General features: G+C 42.0%; 1 protein-coding gene across 9 annotated transcripts in view; it reads right to left on the reverse strand.

The window, feature by feature from the left end:
- The window catches only part of LOC119501673 (speckle type BTB/POZ protein), a 207,765-nt gene that overhangs the window by 154,062 nt on the left and 45,103 nt on the right, over nucleotides 1-8,600 (reverse strand). For all 9 annotated transcript variants that reach the window (XR_005209876.1, XR_005209877.1, XR_005209875.1 and 6 more), the window contains one exon: nucleotides 3,305-3,440. The gene's annotated coding sequence lies outside the window, so the exon portion shown is untranslated. The remainder of the gene's footprint in view (nucleotides 1-3,304; nucleotides 3,441-8,600) is intronic.

Raw genomic sequence — 8,600 nt, forward strand, 5'->3', positions numbered from 1 at the left:
CTGTTTGAGCTCCTGTCTGAAAAAGCCCAGTCTGCTTTGAACCAAACTCTTCGGACTCCGCTCCAGCTCCGCTCAAACTAGCTTTTTATGAGGGCGTGCCAAACTAGCCGCTAGGCAGGTAATATGCAAATGTGTTACTCTGTGACATCATCATGTTGCGGAAGAAAAAGCAGGACTTCAATCAAGGAGTTTCAGGCAGTTCAGGAGCAGTGTTTCTGTGGGGGAGAGTAACTCCCTTTGGCGTGGACTTTGGGTTTTGTAGCTTTGCAGACCTTTTACAGGCACAAAAAAACTATATAACAACAAAAAGCAGAAAAGCATAATTGGTCCTCTTTAAATAATACACTTCTTAAAAACTGACAAATGCACCCTGGTTTAGACACAACTGGGACGGAGAGTGAGGAGGGTTTGGATGGGTGTGACGCTGAGCGTCTCTCCGGGATCCCTGCTGCTTCCTGAGGTTATAGATGTGAAAGAGAACGATGTGTTGGGATGTGGTTGTGTGTGGCAGGCAGCTGGCAGTAGTGACTGACAGGTCAGGTGAGCGCCGTGGTCTGCTCAGGCGTGCAGATCCAGCTCCTCTGACTGATCTGAAGTGGCTTCAATTAACTGGAGCAGCCAAGTGTAAGGGAGGGGACTGGGGGGGGGCGGGGGGGACAGGCCCGAGACAAGCCTCTTGACAGATTTTGGGGGGGGTAAGATGAGTGGGGCGCTCTGACAGGTCCTCTAATGCCCCACCAAATCCAACCTTTCTCCATCTCCTTTTAGCTAATTACTAAGTATCTACTGTATATGGAGACACTTGTCACTGTGATCACAGCAAATTGGCTGTAACTGCAGGGTCAGCAAGGACTGTCTTTCACTCGCGTATACAGACGCACACACACATCTAGTAATAATAGTAGTTTCCCCAAGAGAACATAAATTGAGTCACAATCAAGAAATCCAATATCACATGCACTGCCTCACGTGTACATCTGCAAAACCATATTCCTGTTGATTCTGCATGATGCTCTGTATGTATGATAATATAGAAAGGAGGTGATTAAAATATCCCAGCAGTTCTCAACAAATCCCACACACAGATTTAATTTTCATGGATATATGCACTGCAGCAACGCTGATGTTAGAAGACACTGCCAAGTGAAATGCTACTTTCACTTTGAATATATGAAGGTAAATCACACACCGAACATGTGGGAACGTGGAGAAAGGATTTGAACTGCGTCCTGGAATCTCTCGTGTCTCTACGTTTTGCTCTACGTTTACCTTTTAAACCGAAAAATAAAAGATTCACTTTGTTAAACGTTTGAATAAACAATGAAACTGCAAACAAACCTGTACACACCAGCAGGCCAGTACGTCACATCAATAATTCACTATCATTTACTATTTTCTCCTCTCAGCACACAACAAAAATGTGTGTCTTCTGGCCTCTAACTGAATAGAGTGTGTGTCTTTTCATCTAGCTTTTGCTCCTGCTTTCTTGCTGTCTTGCTGTTCTTGCTAGTTTTGCATTACCTAATTAACATGGAAAAGTTTTCGGGGGAAGCATGAAACACACAGGCCCACATCATTTCCCCTGAAGGATATATTTTATTGTTCTTTTTTTTTTTTTTTGGCCTCTCATTTTAGCACATCCTCCATGCCTCCGCCCTCATTTCCCCTTCTACAAACCTGATTTCCTTCCTCTTTTCTCACTTTTATTAGAACAGCGTGATATTTCCACTTCTAAATGACGGCTGAATACTACCTCAAACTTCTTACCAGCTGCCATTTATATGATCAAGTGTCTGCAGCATCCTCTGTTCTCTTGCTACTCCACTGGTGGCCTTCAGATCTTCTGTCACCTTCATTCTTTTTGAAGGTTTGTGTTTTCTATTCAAACCATCTACCTTATTTCTCATTCTGGACCATCAATTTCCTTTTTACCCACTATTTGGTTCAACACGAGCCATCTGAGAATAGGTGTACGCGTCTCAAAAAGCAAAACGAAACTTAGTTTGCTTAAGAAAAACTACTGAGCTACAACTTAGCAGCTCGTTATTTTCCATGACATGTCTGCAAAGACTTTAATACCACATAGAATTCAAAGAACACAGCATGTTAAACAAATAAACATGCAAATCAAATTAACTGTAGACCCTTTTATAGCTGACGTCATCAAAAATATGCACACGCATGTTGGCAACGAAATAGCATTTTGCTCCATCCATCCAAACAAGTAAGCAAGCTTTAAACATTGAATTAAAAAAGTTATCAGCATCAAAACGTCTGGTTGTTGCGTGTTTGGTTGTGAGAATCGATATTCTAACAGTGGACAAAAGTTCTACCGGATTTAGACAGGATCAGGACTGTTTCAGAGCAAAAGGTGTTTCGGTTTAACAAGCGACTGTGTTAGTTGGTAACTTTCAGCCGAATGCGTCCTTCCGTGGTTGCTTGTAATAACTTACGTAAATGGTTGGTGTTCATAATAAACACAGATGAGTATGTATTTCACATTGATTGAAGGCTTTTACGTGGACGCCTACATTTTCCGTTTTCAACAGGTGCCATCGCTACGAGCAACCATGACGCATTCGGCTGAGTCACCAGTTAACACAGTCACTTGTTAAACCAAAACACCGGCAGCGTCTATGACTGTAAGCTATTAAACCTGTTGAATACCACTGGAATGAGGAGGACACGATCCAAAATGCTTGTGTTTGTAGCGCCGATTTTAAAACTCTCTATCTGGCCACTGTATATATTGCCGCTTGCTAACATCTTCTACCCACTCACTAAAAGCACACACGGATCTGGAAAATCAAATTCTTCAGGTTGCATTCGTGAGCTTTGGTGGTTAATGCCCTTGCATAGCTTGACATGCTATTGCACTACACCGTACTTCCGTTGCCAAATTGCATGTGCAGTCTGCACACACTTCCGTACGTCATTGTTTGCAAACTGTAAAATTATCTATTGGTTTGTATGCCTTGGCTGACAAATCAGTGCAGAACACATGACACCCGGGAGACTGCAATATATATGAAATACAGTAGTTAGGAGCTAGTTTAACACTTAAACTAAAACAAGGCCTTGAAATAAACATTTCTAAGACCTTTGCAGGACCCACAGACACCATTTTAAGTCAAATGCGTTCATGTTGGCCATTAAAATTCAACAACAGTATCGTAGGCTGAAAGTGTCTCTAACACCCCTGATCCCAGCCCCCCCTCTACAGTATACTTGCTATTTCCTCATATTGGTATAGACCAATACCCCCCCTTCCCTCCCCCAGATCCTCACCCTATTTGGTACTCACCTAGATCAAAGTCCCTCACACATCTGTTCCGCTTGCTGCTGCCATGACCAGCCAGCTGGACTCTGTCCGTCAGGTCTCTCCGTCTGTAGGTGTGTCAGTACTGCATGTCTGTCCAAAGCCTGAGCTTCTTGGCAAGCTGCAAACGCAAACAGCGGAAAGAATCAACAAGACTGTTGTGAGAGCGAGCGTGGGTGCGAGCCAGTGCCTTATCATATTCTTGCAAGAGACTCCTTGTCAAGTTGACTGTTTGTGTGCGCATCTGTTATGTAGGAGACTTGAATGCAGAACATTTTTTGAGTGTGTGTGCTTACGTGTGTGTGTGTGTGTGTGTGTGACAAGATATTACAAAGACACATGTTTTATGAAGAGGTAGTGAGGTTTACACAGCGAGGCGGAACAAAGTGGAACAGGGGCCCCTCCTTACGTAATTGCACCCGGCATTAAAACACTAATCCAAACACAAACTGTATCTGGACTGTATCCAAACGGCAAACTAAGCTAAGCCACAGGTGTAAACAGAGCCATGAAGGAATGCAATCTCATTTCCACAAATCAAACGACGGTGCTTATAGCAATAAGATTCAAAGCAGGCTTAATGCTTCTTTAATACTTCTTGGGGTATATTTACACTGACCCATAAATATGGATAAAAATCTTTGTGGATATAATTCAGATGTAGATGCTGCATGTTAATGTGATGTATAAAAGGCCCCGTGGAGACCCCAATAACAGTACAACCATCTGATAGAACAGACCCATAGTGGCACTCAACTCCAGCATAGAGGTATGCTCTGGCAGTCTCATTAAAATCCTCCAAGTCTAATTCACTTTCAAATACCACCTCTACCTAAATAAACATGACCGCTTACTCACACTCCACATGCCTGCCAACCGCAGACCAACAGGATTTCACAGAGCCGGCTGGTGGTGTGAGGCCAACCATTATTCTAGAGTGATGCTCGTTGGGCTCATAACACAGCCAATCCATAAAGATGCCTGAAATTTAAGACGTTTAAAGCAGAAATATCTGGCTGATTTGAGTCCATTTTCTTTAATACTCAGCTCATAAAGTCCAAAACTGCATTTTAAATCAGGCTTGAATGACTTGAAATTATGGCTACAGAAAAGAACATAAATTCTGACACAAACTAAAACATTAACTTAAATTCGGCCCAGATGTGCTGAACAAAGAATAGGCTACGCTCTTTTGTATTCATGACCAGTATCCAAACTGCCTGTGGGCTTTTACCTCACAGAGAGAAGGAGATGATCTATAGATGAATGAATGAAATATCTTAAGAGCCACATGTTTACACATACATAGCACGGAAATGTCAATCAGATGCATAATACAGAGGTTGAGCCCTGAGAGAAATGTCAAAAAGGGAGCCTGTCTCTGTGATGTGCGTGTGTGGGCACAGCAGCATCGTCTGATCAATAGCTCACCTGAAATGAATACGTGATCACTGACTGAACAAAGCAGCGCTCACTCCAAACTTGACAACAAAATAGATGTAACCTGGATCAATAGGCCCCATTGTAGAAAATCAATTATAATACCAACCTTGTTTTATAAAACATTTTCCCCAGGCGAATGGGGAACTGACCATCCTGCCTGTAACACGCCTTCAGTACGATAAATCATTTTTTATTGCTTTTGATTTGTGACATTTAGCAGTCAAAGTTGAGACTGTAACTTCAGTAATTATTTTTTTCACATTTCAGAATGCAGCGGGTATCAAACCATGCCAAAACAGAATACTGGATATTTTCAGATAACCGCACAGCCTTGGCATAAACAGCTTTATACATTAAAACCTGGCAACCTACTAGTTTCAGCTTATTGCTGCCTCTACAGCTGCAGTAAGACATTGACAATATTGAAACTTGTGATGAAATGATTTGTCTACTGATTGATTAGTCGCACAACAGAGATATATATACAGTATATACGTTGTATATTTACACACATACAGTATTGTTAATGTAATATCTTAGGGTTTCAGACTGTTAATCGGAAAAATAGAAGTCACCTTCAAAAAGACTGTCTAAGTTTACATGCACACTAATATTCCACTATATACGACAATATTATGAATTTGATAGGGGTCATGTAAACAGCATTTTCAGTTTGAGATTCTGAATAAGGCCTTATTCCGAATGGAGCATTTTCCGATTAAGACATATGCCTATATTCTTCGGGTTTTAATAGGAGCATTCTTTAATCATGTATACAGCACATTCAGAACATGTGTCTCAACTGGGGTTTTTATGTCAGTTTGCGACACGCAGCCTCTTGCCTTTTTGCGGCCAGCTCCGTTCGTTGTACACAAAGTTTGCAGAGATACTTCCCAAAAGAACAGCCAACATTTCTGGTCGGAAGGAGAAACACACCTACTTTTAAATATTATGAAAGACTTGGATATCAACAGGTTTTTGGATATTCGCAAATACTGCAACGCCGATCTTTTCAAGAAGGTGGTATAAGGAATGAAAGAGGGAGGCTGTGTTCGTCACCGGTTACGTTAATTGGAGTACGCATGGCTGCATGTGAACGGGAATATTAGTGGAATATTAATTTTCATTAGCCATGTAAACAGCTTAGTACTAGGAATATTAACTTTTTCAGAATAAGGGCAAAAAACGGAATATATTGTGCATGTAAACATAGTCACTGTGAACTTGTGATGGTCATTTTTAACTTTTCACTATTTCTTTCATATTCTATAGACTAAACAATCAATATAATAGATAATTTAAATAATTATTAGTTAGTTAGTCAGTGTTTTTGCCAGAAATCAGATCAAGAATAGATTCCTAATCACAAATAAGTATTTAAGTAAGGACTTTCTTTGAAGTGGCAATAATTGATTATTTCACATATTACCAATGGATCACATGACAACTTGTATATGAAAGGGGTCACCTCTAGTAATGAAACCACAGACAATTTGACAGCTTTTTGTATTGATTTTAGGGCCCACAAATTAACGGTTTTGATTTACTCTCGCCGCACTTGGAACCTAATTTTTGGCTGTAAAAGGCATCTGAAGGCAACTCTAAATACCAACTGCAAGCTACTCGCTCAACAACAAATGGTACACAGACGTTGTTAGCTACCAGCAGTTAAACATAGTGGAATATCTGGAAGCTAAAGAGACAGATTTTCCTCAGGGGTTGATGGAGAAGAGATGATAATAAGTAATTGTTGTGTTCACAGCTTGTTTGTGCTGCTCCCTAGTGGATAGAAAATCTGTTTTTGCAGAGAGAATGATATTCTGAACTATCACTTCTTCCCTCAACTTTGTGTCCTCAACTTTAACATCTTCATCATTGTTTTTTTGGAGCTAAAAATGTTTTTTTGTGGTCTATACTTTCTGTGTCCAATATACAGAGCGGTCAGAGGTGTCATACTGGGTTGTGACCACAGGAAATGAGGTATGACCTGTAGCTTGTAACAACCCCATCAACGGTTTAGATAAGCAGGATGAGACCCGGCCTTCATGCCCTTCCTGTCTTCTCTGTCCTGTGTCGCTCGCCCTCCTGTGACTCTGGCAGTCTCAAGTGGTCAGTTAAGACGAGGACAGATGACAATAGACAATCCAACCAGTCGTGCCACCAAGGCCTGACTGGTTGACCTCAGCTATGTCTGAGCATCATGAGACAGCACGGTCCGTCTGGGAAAAAGAGAGAAAAAAAAGAAAAGGAGGATGGAGCTGCCAGACGGGGAGGTGGGAAACAGAAATACAAGAGCAGGGAAAATAGAAAGCAGAAAGCCGACAAGACACCGAGGGGGGAGAGGCGGGATGAAAGATAGGTCGATGTACAACAGGCTGATGAAATAGAGCGAGAAAGACAGAGAGAGAACGGAGTGGAACAGCACCTCAAACAATTGTCAAAAAACAGAGGAACAATAAAAAAGGGAGAGAAGACACATTAAGGAGAGGGCAGAGAGGGACATGAAGAGATGGGGGGTAGCCCAAAATATAAAACAAAATGTCAAAAGAGGGGAGAATTAAGGTGGCAGAAGAAAGGTTTGCTCCTCCACGTCTCATCGCTCCTGAAACTTAAAAAGACCAATATGCAGAAAGGAACAAAACACCAGGGGGGTACATCAAGCGCTTCACTACATTCAAAAAGAGCCACAGAGGAAGAATAACTGACACAATTAAGAGCATAACTGTCATCACAGCCAATCAACCCAGTGCCGCCCACACAGCGAGCAATAGACCCATCATGAGGAGGGATGAAGGGCTGCTAATTCCCCCCAGCAATGCAGCACTGACTACTAATACCGAACACCAGATACCTTAAAGGCTACAGCATTTTAATGCAGCAGAGACATGAGACACATGTACAAAATCGCTCCATCACAACACGTCCCAGGCTGCTTTGCATCCTGAGAGAATAGCTGACATTTAAATATAATCCTGCTGACATGCAAATTAAGTGCAGCCAATTCCACAAGCCACATGTGCTTGAGAGAAAAAAAGAAGGATGTGTGAATCTGAAACCAATCACAGGTGGATGCATACCCTCACTCAATGAAATACAAACTAAATTTAATGAGCTCTCAAGCTCCTCCACGCTGACATTTCCTCTCACATTTCTCCATCTTTTACAACTATCATTCACCCCACCTCCATTTCTCTTTTTCCCCCACCACCGCCTACCACCTCCCCGCTCCCCCTCCACTCGCTCAGTTTTTCATTCTAAATCCACTTCTCTGCCTCCATCTTTTTCTCTATCCGTCCAAAACAACAGCCATTCCAGAAAGAGGGCCATCAATCTTCTTCAATGAGACCAGAGTGCGAGGGAGTGCCAAGGCTAGACCAGATTACTATCTCTCCTTACCACCACTCAACACTGGATAACATATAGGAGGAGTGGGTGGGCAGACGGAGAGGCAGGGAGGGTCGAGAGCGAGTCAAAGGAACGATCTTAGATAGCGAGCGGACACATTAGATCTTAAAAGCCTCAAACAAACTTCCACCCCTGTCAACAGCGGAGGCTTGTCGAGTAAAGAAGCACAGCAGCTGAATTTAAAAATTCTAATCCTAACTGGCAACTCCACACCTGACCCTTGATTTATTTCCACAGAGTGCTCTGCTAATGGAAAGACAGGAGCTACACTGCAGCTTTCATCTCCTGCAAACAGCTGGCTTTGGAGGAGGATTGCAATTCATTGGTCATTTGAATATTTTTTTAATTATCAATTAATCTTTTGATTGTCTTGATCTGTCAAATGTCACCATCACCAGCTCCCAAAGATCAAGGTGACCTCTTCAAATTGCAT

This window comes from Sebastes umbrosus, chromosome 14, assembly GCF_015220745.1.
Source record: "Sebastes umbrosus isolate fSebUmb1 chromosome 14, fSebUmb1.pri, whole genome shotgun sequence".
Taxonomy (NCBI): Eukaryota; Metazoa; Chordata; class Actinopteri; order Perciformes; family Sebastidae; genus Sebastes; species Sebastes umbrosus.